This window comes from Eptesicus fuscus, chromosome 5 (assembly GCF_027574615.1).
Source record: "Eptesicus fuscus isolate TK198812 chromosome 5, DD_ASM_mEF_20220401, whole genome shotgun sequence".
Classification (NCBI taxonomy): domain Eukaryota; kingdom Metazoa; phylum Chordata; class Mammalia; order Chiroptera; family Vespertilionidae; genus Eptesicus; species Eptesicus fuscus.
Window position 1 is genome coordinate 28,140,853 of NC_072477.1, and position 14,165 is coordinate 28,155,017.

Here is a 14,165-nt window from a genome sequence, read left to right on the forward strand (position 1 = left end):
CACCAGCTTTGGCTACAATTTGACAATAGTGCTCTGGAGATGCTGGCCTTCCCAGTGCTTACTGAGGCAAACAAAACAACTTTGATGTTAACTCCCAATATTATTTTCCAATTCGTTTGAGGTAGAGACTCTGTAATATGATGTTCTCAAGTCTGAAAAGAATGATCATTTATCTTTTCTTTCAAGTTTTTTATCTCTTTTCTGAAGTGGAATCAACAATACCTGAGAAGTTAAACTTATTTGAAGGAGGAGACAGATGTCTTGTCTCTTTATTAGCAAACTTAAGTAAGTAATACTTAACTACAAATACTCACAATTCCATGACTTTGAATTGAATTACCTTTAGAAATTTAATATCTGCTATTATATGCCTATAAGAAAATTATAAGACACTTAGTCTATATTCCAATGAGGCAGTATTGGAATAATAGAAAGAGGCTGGTATTCAGATAAGGTTCAAATTCAAGTTGCCCAAACATATTATGACTTAATTTTCTCATTTATAATATATATAGGGGTGGGTGAAAGTAGGTTTACAGTTATGGTACAAATAAATAATACAGTAATTCATAAATAATAATACATGAATAAATTTTCTTATGTACTCACAAGTGTAAACCTACTTTTGCCCACCCTTGTGTAGTAATAACTACCTTATTATAGTAGTTGTTAGGATTAATTGAGATAATGAATACTCAGTTGATATAGATAAATATACAGCAAACAAGATTTTCTTTTCTTTATTACATACGATATTGAGAGAGCACTTATTTTCCCCCTAATTGGTCTCATATTATTACTCCTAGATGCTCGTATAGATGAAATTAGTTTATAATGTGAACATGGATTTAGATTTCTTAGAGTATAAAATACTTAAAAGTAGGGGGTCCTCACATACACACAACAGACAACTTTAATTTATATATTAATTTTAAGATGCACTCTGATTTTAGAAATATTACAAAATGAACAAAAGTATATATGTGAAGTGAGAAAATCTGGAATATTATCTTAGGAGGTGGACGGCAAGCCTGCACATTTAGATGCTCAGGTTGTTAATATGGCCAATACCCAGGGCTTCAAATATCAGTTCTCCCAAACAATAACCTCTAGTTTCTTCAGTCTCATTAGTGATACTATGTGGCTGGACCTTTTGCTTTGTGTTGAAAAAGTAGTAGTTTTGCAACTAACTGGCCCTTATAATAGCTGGAGGAAAACTCTGATTGTCTTATTTCGTGTCACTGGGAGCCTTCCTTTCAGATATGGCACTAATTTAACTTAATCAGATGCCAGGTTACATTGCAACCCACTTTCATCCTTAGTCACCAGCAGAGCTTGGTAAATTGCTATTGAAAAAAAAAGAAGAAGAAAATGGCGATTGAGTGCTAATATAGATTAATTTTCTAATCTAATTAACACATGGTTATTGAAGCTATTATAATTTCATAAAGGTCATGGCTTGCAGCTCTTTAACTCCATTAATCAGATAACTTGTTTCAGAAAGAAAACTATGGCTATGTAATTTTTTTTCAGAAAAGGGTACTGACTACCAACTAAGTAAGATTCCTCTGTTAAGGTGTTTTCTTTGCCATTCATACTCCTCTCTGCTACTTTGCTGTAAACAGTTCCAGAAATAACAGAACAATTAGAGATTATTGGAGAATCAGTTATTTGACTGTAAAATTGACACAATGAAATAATAGCTAGTTCAATGAGGGAATAGGATTTACAGTGCATTTCAAGTATTTTCAAAGAAAGCATACAGAATTGGATGGAAGATGATAAAACTGAAATACTAGAATAAATTCACAATATTCCCTTTTTAAAGCTGAGTATTATTTTCTGGTATCTTATACTTCTGGTCATCTCTGGATGATGTCAGAAACTTATTACAGTTGAAATACAAAAGAAAAAAATACAAAGTAGTTGCAGGGACTGTGCACCAACCAGAAGGAACGACATTTCACAGACAAGTTAAATCTGCATTTAAGAGCAAGGCTCCTGGCTTTGGTTAAAGATGGTGAACTAGGGAAATCCTGAGCTCACTTTCTCTCATAGACACCAAAACTACAACTACATATAGAACAGTTATCTCTGAGAATGACCTAAAAACTAGCAGAATAGATTTTCTACAACTAAGGATTTAAAAAAAAAAAGCCATATTGAGAGGGATAGAAGGGGCAGAGACTCATCTTACCCCCTACTCCCCATGCAGTGACTCACAAGTGGGAGAGATATCACAACTGCAAAGGTCTCCCCCTGAAGAGGGAGGGGTCCGAACTCCAGCCTAGGGATCCTGTATCAGGAAGAGGAGCCCGTATAACATCTGGCTTTGAAAACCAGCAGGGCTTAGGTCTGGGAGTCAAAGGATTGTAGGAAAACAAGGCTGCACTCTTTCCGAGTCCCAGCGCAGAGGCAGCAGTTTAAAAAGCACCTGGGTCATACGTGAAGGTAATGCACTGATTAATTTTAGGGCATCTGCTGGAGGGAAGGGATCTGTCAGAACTTTTTCCAGAGTCCGAAGTGCTGGTGGGCACCACATCTTTTCCCTTCCTTCCTTCTGCCTGGTCGGATGCTGGCAGGTGCCATTTCTGACACTCTCCATTAACCTTGGAAACACTGTTCACCCTACTTTAGTGTTTCCCTGAGGAACCACCAGGCTGGTACCCCTCCAAGTGGTTTCTAACCTGCCAAGCCTGGTGGGCAGCCTGAGGAGCACCAGCACACGGCAGTGTGTCTGTAACAAGCTGAGGCTGGACCTTGCAGCCAGTGCCTCACAGCCAGCCAGGCCAGAGACTAGCCTCACCTGCCAGTATGTTCATAGCAGTTGTGGCCCAACCACAACAGAAGACCATACTAGTCCATACAGGAAACACTTCTAGAGCACCTGACAAGCGGTATTTCACCAATGGAACCCACAGAACACCTAAATAAGGGTACTTTTTCAAGACCAGCAGACATAGCTGATCTACCTAATACACAGAAACAAAAAGGCAAAATGAGGAGACAAAATAATATGTTCCAAACAAAAACAACACAAGACAAATTTCTAGAAAAAAAAAACCAACCCTAAACAAAACGGAGCTAAGCTGTCGACTAGGTAAAGAGATCAAAATAATAGTCATAAAGATGCTCATCAAATTCTGCAGGCAAGTGAATAAACTCAGTGAGAACTTCAACAAAGACATAAATTATAAAAAAGTACCCATCATAACTGAAAAATATAACAATTGAAATTAAAAATACACTAGAGGGAATCAATAGATTAGAAGATGCAGAAAAATGGATTATCAATGAGGGAGATAGGATAGTGGAAATCACCCAATTGGAAGATAAAAAAGAGAAAATAATTCAAAAGAATAAGGAGAGCATAAGGGACTGCTGGTACAACATCAAGTATATTCACATTTGCATCATAGGGGTCCCAAATGGGGAAGAAGAGATAGAGAAAGGGATGGAAACCCTTTTTGAAAAAATAATGGTTGAAAACTTCCCTAATTTCGTGAAGGAAACAGATATCCATATCCAGAAAGCATAGAGAGTCCCACATAAGATGAATCCAAAGATACCCACACCAGGACACATCATAATTAAAATGTTAAAAGTTAAAGAGAGAATCTTAAAAGTAGCAAGAGAAAAACAACTGGTTACATATAAGGTAATGACCATAAGACTATCAGTTATTCAACAGAAACTTTGCAAGCCATAAGGGAGTGGCATGATGAAAGGGAAAACTCTATAACTAAGAATACTCTACCCAGCAAGGAGGGATCAAGGGTTTCCCAGATAAGCAAAAGCTAAAGGAGTTCATTAATACTAAACTGGCATTACAAGAAATATTAAAGGGAATTCTTTAAGTGGAAAAGAAAAGGCCAAAACTAGAAAAAAGAAAATACATTAAATAAAATCTCATTAGAAAAGGCAAACATATAGTAAAGTTAGTAGACCACTTATAAAGTTAGAGAGAAAACAATTTAAGTGACAATAAGTACATAACTATCAATAGTTACTTTACATATCCTATACAATTAAATAATAAGAAAACGATTTTAAAACTCTAAAATATCCTTTATTGTTGTTGATGTTAACATATGGGGGAAGCAGTTTAAAGAAAAAGCACTTTATGTAGAAGGAAAAAATATAATCTTAATAATGATTTCAATTCAGGATCAAGATATAGTGCTCTGCATACAAGGGAACACTTACTAGCAGTACTTGAAGACTTGTGAGTTGAAATTGCATATTACTTGAAAGATCGAATTAAGCTAAGTTTTGGTGCACAGCAGTTGTACCTGATTTCTTGTTTATGTAGCAAAAGGCATTGAAATGTACTAGCATTAAAACATACATGTAAATATAGTTGTGGAAATTGTCTATTATATTTGCCTTATGTCTCATTTATTTAGAGCATAATTTCATCTTTTTAATTGGTCTAAAGGTTAAGGCTAAATGAATACTGTAACTAAAATTATATTTTAAATCTTTGTCCTGAGGTTTTTTTTTTTTTTAAATAAAAAAGCTATTGCAAATTGTATCATTCCTGATTATACAGAACTTTGTGGGTGATTTTAAATACATTTTATACTTCTTAAAAAAAGTTAAATGTAAATGGACCAATAAGTGTGCCATTCAAAAGACACAGGATGGCTGAATGGGTAAAAAAAACAAGACCCTTACATATGCTGCCTACATGAGACTCACTTTGGTTCGAAAGACAAATACAGAATGAAAATAAAGGGATGGAAAAAGATATTACATGAAAATGGAAATGAAAGCTGAGGCAGCAATACTTTTACCAGACAAAATAGACTTTAAGGCAAAGGCTATAATGAGACAAAGCAGGACCCAGCAATTCTACTTCTGGGTGCTTATCCAAAAAAAATGAAACACTAATTGGAAAAGATATATGCTCCCCTATGTTTCCTGCAGGATTATTTATAACTAGAGGCCCGATGCATGATATTTGTGCAAGGGCTGTGGCTTTGTCCAGAAGGAAGGACGACCTGAAGGATGTCCGGTCTAATTAGCATATTATGCTTTTATTATTATAGATAGCCATGATATGGAGGCAGCCTAGGTATCCATCAGATAAATGGATAAAGGGGAAGTGATACACACACAGACACACAATGGAATATTACTCATCCATAAAAAATAATAAAATCTTGCCATTTGTGACAGCATGGATGGACCTAGAGGGTATTGGCTAAGAGAAATAAATCAGGGAAAGACAAAAGATTTATCATTTCACTATTTGTGAAATTTAAAAAACTAAACAAATGAACAAACCAAACCAAACCAACAGACTCATAGATACAAAGAACAAACTAATAGTTGCCAGAGGGTTGGGAGGTCGGGGTATGGGCAAAAGGTGAAGGGGATTAAGAGGTACAAACTTTTAACACAAATAAGTCACGGATATAAGGTGCAGCATAGGGAATGCAGTCAATAATATCGCAATAACTTTGTATGGTGACAGATGGTTACTTCTCGTGGTGATCACTTCATAAGGTATATAAATGTCACATCACTGTTGTACACATGAAACTAATATTGTATGTTACCTATACTTTAATTAAAAAGAACTTTACATTCTAGAATGAAAAAAAGAAAACAATACACAACCCAATATCTTCATATCTTATTACTTTCCTATCTACCATATGTTAAAATTCAATTTCCTGTTTGTTATTGTCAATGGTACCACTGTCTTCCCAGTTTTCAAACATTTAACCTTTGATCATTTTTACCCCTTTGCGGTCTGAATTATTAAGAACATTGTAATCCATCTCTTCTTTGACCCAATGTTTTCATTCATTCTCTTGGCAATACTGCCCATTCCTAACCCCAATTTCAGGCATTCAATATGTCTGAATTTCTATAAAAGCATTATAATTGGTTATCTTGCCTATAGACTCTTTCTTTCTGAGAAACAAAACAGAAACATCAACTTGAAAAACTTTACTATTACTTGTATAACAGATAAATTGTACCAAACCATGACATATAACTCAAATTAGCTTAAGTCAAATTGTTTTAACACAAGCTTGTTCAGACCTATATTCTCCAACATAAGACCATGGACAATTTGAGACTATCGTAACTCACATGGACTCATGTGCTACAAAGAAAAGACGAACTGTTTCAGCAACTCATTTTAATTTACAAAATATGACCAGTTTTTGCCTAGACCTTACTTATAAACTTTTACCTTAAAACCACCCATGACCAACTCCAGTCCTGAAAATCCTATTTCCTTTTGTAACTTCCCTCTTTTGAGACACTACTGAGACTCTGGCAAGGTGATGCTCATCCTTGCTCAGAAACTTTCATATATTCAGTTTTGTACGATCAACAAGTTTCCTTGGCTGTCCTTGTATTCAGACTTTGAGAGTCATTAAGGTTCTACCAAGATTTAGGGAGGAACCCTTGCCACCAGTGATCTCATACTGGTTACATTGTACTTCATTGAGATCTCTTGAGCCTCTTTGGTTGGGGGATTTTTTTGTCTATGGTAATAAGTCCAGCACTACGTTAAGCTCTGATACTTTTCTGTTTTTTTTTTTTTTTTTTTTTTTTTTTTTCCCGATCCTTTTCTGTTTAGCTCCCAAAGCTAGCTGATATTTATTTTGTTTGTTGTAAAAATAAGGTTCCCAGGAATTTTTGGTTATCTGATTAAATTTGTCCTAATTTTTGTTTTTAGATTGTTGGAAAGAAAGATAGCTAAAGGAATGGGGGAAATTATGAGGTAAAGAGAAGGGAAAATGAGGGAACGCTTATCTAGTTCAGTTTGACAAGTATTTTTTAGTTTCATTTTTTTCCATAAAGGTCACCCGTGAGTTTATCTGCCACGAGTGAGAAAGTAGGGCTGCCAGTAAGGTTTAAAGGGAGTATAGAATGTATGAATGAACCATCCACTGCAGGAATGTGCTAAGAAATAAACAAACAGTGATATTAGAATTACTGAGCAACTTTAAGTGCCAGGTTGACATTAAATGGCAAAAATTTGTAGTGGGTCAGGTAATCCAAGTTTTATGAATTTTTTTCAGTAATGTTTTTATGCGTGGGAGCAAAATTGTAGTTGGAGGATGAAGCTATGCAGTTTTGATATTAATTTAATAAGCAAAGGAATAGATTAGAAGGAGTGAAGCTACCTGAAGTGTTAGTAGTGAGCCATGGTCTTTAATCTGGACAAGAAGTATAATATAGCTGGAAGAAAATAATGTACTATCTAATCTGATAGATTTCAGATTGCCATTGAAAAGTTGGACAAATGAAATTTAAGAAACCTTTAGTGGGAAGCATTGTGGCATAGTGGGGGAAAGTCATTATAGCCAAAAGACTTAGATATGAAACAGTTACATCACTTACACAAATATGTTAGGCTAGTCGCTTTGTTTTTGAGTGTCAATTTCCTGGATAATTATACTTATCTCATAGTGTTGCTTTAATTATAAAGCACATAGCAGTTCTGGGCAAAGTAGGCACTCAACTTCATATTCCTTCTCTTATTAGTGGGGAAAAAGATTTTAAAGATTCTAGCTTTACAGCAGCTGCTTGTGGAATCTATCTATCTACATAAAAAGCCAGTGTCCGTGACGACCATGATGACCAAACGACCGGTAGCAATGACGCCCACTGTGGCCAGTGAACCGCCTGATCAGGGGGAGGGGCTGGCCGGCAAACCTCTCGGACCCTCCCCTCTGCTGGCCTGCCCCTGACCAGACTCTCCCATCCATATCCAGAGCAGGGCAGCACAGAGCCTGGACCCTTCCTCCCTGGCAGCCCCGAGTCCCTGGGGTTGAGAGCTCTGATGGCCCTGCCCAAAGAGTAGAGGTGCCTGATGGGCAGGGACAGGGACCACAGGCCTCCATGGAGCACCACAGAGTTGGCAAGGAGAGGAGAGGGCCTGCGGAGGGGAGAGGAGGCGAAGCCAGCGGACATCAGCCCAGAATCCAGCCCTTCCCCCCGTAGGCAGCGGGCCCTCAACCCAGAACCCCAGCCCAAATTGGAAGAGCCTGAGGGAGGCTTCAGGAAGCTCTACGCAGAGCTGCGCGTTGAGAACGAGAGACTTCGTGAGGCCCTGACCGAGACCATGCTGTGGCTGGCGCAGCTCAAGGTGGAGCCGGAGTGCGCCATGCAGAGGCAGGAGCGCTTTGCAGAGAGGTCGGTCCTCCTGGAGCTGGAGAGATTTGAGCTCAGGGCCCTGGAGCACAAGGCCGCTGAACTGGAAGAGGAGCTGAAGGGCCTGTCCAACCTCCGGTCTGACAACTAGTGCCTCAAGGATGAGAACACAGCCCTGATCCAGGTCATCAGCAAACTGTCCAAGTAACCCCGGAGGACTTGCCCCTGCACCCACATTTATACAGCTTCTGCCACACGGACCCTTCCCCTGTGTGAACACGAGTGAAAGGGCTGCTGGGGAGTCTCTGAGAAGCCATAACCTCCCCTTGGGACCTCCAGGCTGGGAGGGGAGGACAGAGCCCCCAGGAGCCAAGGGGGCCATCTGTGGCCAGGATGGAGATGGGAGGCTGAGCCAGGTAGGGGGACCAGGGCTGCAGGCAGGACCAGGAAGGAAATGAGGACCAGGAAGTGCCAGGACCAGTAGCCAGGACCAGAGTGGCCACCCGGAGGTCCCCTCTCACGTGTGCTGCCACCAGTCACCCCTCCCGCCCCTGAGCAGGGATCTGAGAATGTGCCAAGCATCCTGCTGGCCTGGGCCAGGTGGGCCTGTATATAGGGTCCATATGCAATAGAAAGGGATGTTTTCTGTTTTTTTGCTGCCCCCTCCCCGACGCTGTCCAGGGCAGGGGGAGAAGGTATTTTTGAGACATAGCATAGGCACCACAAATAAAACTTGTGAAGTTGCCAAAAAAAAAAAAAAAGGAGCGGGGCCACCTGCCAAATACCCCCTCCTTTCCTCCCAGCCAGCCCTGCCCCCGATCAGCCCGCCCCATCATGATAGACCTGCAGCCACTCCCCTTGGCTGCCCCACCCCTGATCGCACCCCCCACCCCAATAGGGGGTGGGGCTGGCCAGCCAACCTCCTGCAGCCCCTCCCCCCTGCCAGCCATGCCCCTAATGGGCCCCCACCACCCTGATCGGGCTGCAGCCCTTCCCCTGGCCAGCCCCGCCCCTGATCACCCCACCACCCCAATAGGGGGCAGGCCAGCCAGCCAATCTCCTGCAGCCCCTCCCCTTGCCTGGCCCCACCCCAGATTGGCCCCCCTACCCCAGCCGGCCAACCATCCATGGCTCCTCCCCCAGGCCACTGGCCCCCGATTGGCACCCCCCAACCCATTCAGGGGCATGGCCGGCGGCCCACCACCCACAGCCCCTCCCAGTGGCCAGCCCTGCTCCCAATTGGCCCCCCAACCCCAATCGGGGGCAGAGCCCACCGGCCAATTGCCTGCGGCCCCTTCCCCCAGCTGGCCCGGCCCTGATTGGGGCAGGCTGGCCGGCCAACCTCCCGCCATCTCCTCCTCCTGACAGGCCCAGCCCCGATTGGGACTGGGCCAGTCGGACGCCACCCGTGCATGAATTCATGCACTAGGCCTCTAGTATACATATATACACTAGAGGCCCGATGCACAAAATCATGCAAGAGTAGGCCTTCCTTCCCCCAGCTGCTGGCACCAGCTTTTCTCTGGCCCAAGCTTTAGTTGGAAGGATGTTCAGTCTAAATATATATATATGTGTGTGTGTGTGTATATATATATATATATAAAAAGCCTAAGCAACCGTTATGACTGAATGACTGGTGGACCGGTCACTATGACATGCACTGACCACCAGGGGGCAGATGCTCAATGCAGGAGCTGCCCCAGGTGGTCAGTGCGTTCCCTTGGCCAACCTCCCATGGCCAGCCAAGCTCCCATGGTCCCTCCCCGCCACCGGTCCCTTCCCCTGGCCAGCCAGCAAACCTCCCACAATCCCTCCCCCCCATCCCTCTCCCTGGTCGGCAGGCCCTGACTGGCCGGGCCCCGATAGGCCTGTCCCTGATTGGGACTGGGCAAGACGGCCCCAATCAGCCCTGATCGCCGGCCAGGCCTAGGGACCCCACCCATGCACAAATCCATGCACTGGGCCTCTAGTATTACATAAAGATTTTAGATAGACTATATATCTAAAGTTCATACTTGTTTGTACTAGCCTCTGCTATTGACAGTGGCCAAGTAAATTATAAAAAAATGGAACAGAAAAAGCAAAGGCATAGTAGAGATATACTTAATTCTCTGTGTGTGTGTGAGAGAGAGAGAGAAAGAGAGGAGAGTGAAAGAGAGGGAGAGTGAGAGAGAGAAACAGAGAGAGATAGATAGCATGAATGAATGAATGGGTTATGAAATATGGTGAAAGGAAACTGAAACAGTATCTTCAAAACTAGAAGACCAGCATTTACTGAAGGAATAATTTTTGCTAATACTTTGAGTAAGCAGAAAACAAGCATACAGTCTTGACTTCCTGAAGATAATTATAGCTGGTTGACTGATGTACAGTCTAACGACCTATAGGTCACTATCTAAGGTTTCAAGAGGATAAGAATGTATTTATCAATAGAGAGATGACATTATTAAGAGTCAAAATTAGGCTTTGGCTGGATAACTCAGTTGGTTAGAGTGTCACCTGATACACCAAGGTTTCGGGTTTGATCCCTTGTCAGGGCACATACAAGAGTCAACCAATGAATGTATAAATAAGTGGGACAACAAATCGATGTTTCTCCTCTTTCCTTTTCTCTCTCCCAAATCAATCAATACATAAAAGAAGTTTAAAAAATGAGTTAAAATTAGAAAATACTACTGGGAAATATAAAGGTTGGTAAAGAGGTGGAAGATACAACTGCCTCCTAAGTGTAAAACTTGCACCCCCTGTCTTCTATTTATACTCACTTCCTAGGTGACTTTATTTACTTTCATGATTTTAAACACTATGTATATCTAAAAAAGAAAAAGAAAAAGGGGGGAAAAAACCCTTCTGTTTATATGCTGATAACTTCCAAATGTATATCCTTAGCTCAGTTCTTTTTCCTAAGCTCCAGGCTAAATATCTTATTGTCTACTGGATATTTCTACTAGGATCTCTAAGAAGTATCTCAAAGTTAACATGTCCAAAATAGAACCCCTGATTTCTGCCTAAATCTTTCTCACTTGGATAAATAAATGATAACTATCCTTAGAACTGCTCAGGTCAAAAAGTTTGGAGTTCATCTTGACTTCTCACTTTCTCTTATATTCTGTTTTGAATTTACTCACAAATCCTATTGGCTTTATCTTCAAAATATATCCTGGATCTGATTACTTCTTACCATCTCCACTGCTACCACTCTGGTCCAAATCGCTTGCTGGAATATTGCAGATCCTGCTAGCTAAGTCTCCCTGCTTTTTTCCCTTTATTTCCTTTATGACATACCATATAGAAGCCAGAGTAAACATTTAAAATTTTAAGACATGTTATATTTTAAAAAAAGACATGTTATATTCCACATTATGTTTTCCTACCTCAAAATGAGCTATTATAATAAACTAGAGGCCTGGTACACGGATTTGTGCATGGGTGGGGTCTGGCTGGCCCTGCCCCTGATCCTGGATTGGGGGGGGCAATCAGGGCGGGGCAGGCTGGCGGGAGGGGCCGGCCAGGGGGAGGGGCCCCGGGCAGGGCCTGGATCAGGCTGATTGGCTGCCGGCCTGGTTGCCCCACACAGCCTGCTGTTCAGTTGTTTGGTCATCTCTCACTAACCCCCCTGCTGGCCTGGTAGCCCCACACAGCCTGCTTGTTCAGTTGTTTGGTCATCCCTCACTAACCCCCCTGGCGGCCTGGTCTTAGAAGCCATCTTGTGAGGGTGTGATGGTCAATTTGCATATTACCTCTTTATTATATAGGCTAAAAAAACCTCATCTCCTTTTACTTTGCTCCTTTCCCTCTATACTTCAGCCACATTGACATCTTTGCTGTTCCTTAAACATGACAAGCATGCACCTTACCTCAGGGCTTTTCTGTTTGTTCCTCCTGTTTGGAACACAATTCCCTTCATATGACCCATGCCCTCAATGCCTTCTGATTTCCACTTTATCAGTGAGGCCTAATTACCCTATATAAAATAGAAGACTCTATCAATCAGGTCTAGACAAGAAAACCCAAAGTCCTTTAGGTATGGAGGGGGAGTGGGAGAAAGGAGAATTTAATACAGATGTATTGGTTACCAAAGATCAGCAACTGTGGGAAGTCACCATCATCCCCAGAGATGTTGGGGGTAAGTATTACTTAGAGTCAAGGAGCTTATACTTCTGGTAATTTCTTTTCACCTTCTAATATCATGTTAACGCATCCCCAAACCTAACTGGACCACAGCTGGAAAGACAGCCTGGGAAATAGAGTTTTCACACTTCCTGCCTTATTGTTTAGGGGAGAGTATACAAGGGCTAATTTGAGGGAAGTTTCAACATATAATATCTGGCAATACCTCTTCTATCACCATTCTTTATCATCTGACCCTTTCTTTTTCTTCATATAATTTGTCACTGTTTGTTTATTGAATACCCCTCTCCTAACCTACTTGCTTGCTGCTATATTCCCAGTGGTCAGAACCATGCCCGGTATCAGTATGGCACCATACTAAGGGGTAGAGGGTAGTGGGAGTGGTCTGCCCCAGTGGAGAGGAGCATTTTATCACTGATATTGTGTAGATTTGCCAGTGCATGATGATAATAAAAAGCAGAATGACTTGTAATCAGTTTTATTATTCGTTTCTAATTTTCTACACACAATGCATCTGTAGGGTAAAGGATTAACAAAACCTTTTTCCTTCTCTAAGGAGAAATTTCACCTTAGGTTAGCTTTTCTAGCTCTGTATCCCTGGAAATTTGATAAAGATAAAATGTCAGCTTGTTTCTAGGCAATTTTTGTTATGGTAAAAATGATAAAAAATGGTAACTTGCATATGTGCTATACAAATGAACTATAAATACTTAATGGGGAGCTATAGCTTTGGGCTTCACTTGTAACTGGGCATTTCTCTTGTGAGGACCCTGGAAATTGCCTAAGATTGTTACAAGAAAAAGTAATTCCTATTTAGGACATGGAGCTTCTAAGTTGGTGACTCCCATACTCTTCTAGTATAATTCTTATTCTCTTTCATGTGAATGTCACTTGAAGAGCAAAGAAAATACTCTTGGATGGCTATGTGGACTGCTAAGATGACAGGTCCCATTGGAGAAGAAAGCCTGATGCTGTCCTACTTGATGCTGTGCACTGACCACCAGGAGGCAGATGCTGTTTCCTTTTCAATATCTAAGTACACTGGTTCACATATACAGTGCATTTACATCTTATAAGTCTGATGTTTAGAAAAGAGAATCCTTAGTGGGCTTCCAGCATATAATAAGTTGCTCAAAAATATTAATTGAACAAATGCATGACTTTGGAAACATATACCTACAATTATGTAATTATTGGATGGTATTAACCAAATTTTAACATACATAGTTTGTTGAAATCAACAAGTGTCTACAGAGGCTACTCTGTGGTAGTTGTAGTCTATAACGGTACCTCCCCCATTTTGAAATAATTCCCTCATTATGAACAAATTTATGTAGTCACAAAATACAGGGCAGATTTTAAATATGATATGCATAGACATCTTGTATGGCATTCTTTCAGTTGCCTAAGGCCACTGTTCTGCTTACCAATATATGACATTGGCTTCAATAAGGGGACATATGTGAAGTCATATATATCAGGGGAAATCAGAACTATACTTAAGGAAACCTGTGCTATGAATGATTTAATTATAAACTTTCCACATTGATAGACAAGTATAATTTCTTTTGGCCCCTCTGAAAATATATGAATGATTTTTTTCTGTTGTTTTTTTGGCTATTTGAGGATCTTAAGCCTTCAGGAGAGATACTATGCTTTATCTCTTTTATACCCAGTTTCCAGTACACTGCTACTCATAGAGAGATGCAGCAAACATCAACTAAGCTATATGATCATAGAGAATCATAATAACAGCTAACTTTGGATGGGAGTAGGGGAGAAATGTTGAGCTATGTCAAATGAGAGATTATAGAATTTAGAAGCATTGTTACCTTGGAAAACCATGGTAATACAGCAGGCCAGAGAAAGTAGGGGAAGGAAGTCATACAGAATCTATCAAAGCCTTTCAG

The 14,165-nt window shown here is 40.9% G+C and overlaps 1 protein-coding gene across 1 annotated transcript in view; it reads right to left on the reverse strand.

The window, feature by feature from the left end:
- GPHN (gephyrin) overlaps positions 1 to 14,165 on the reverse strand; it is a 425,375-nt gene that overhangs the window by 41,070 nt on the left and 370,140 nt on the right. The window lies entirely within an intron of this gene.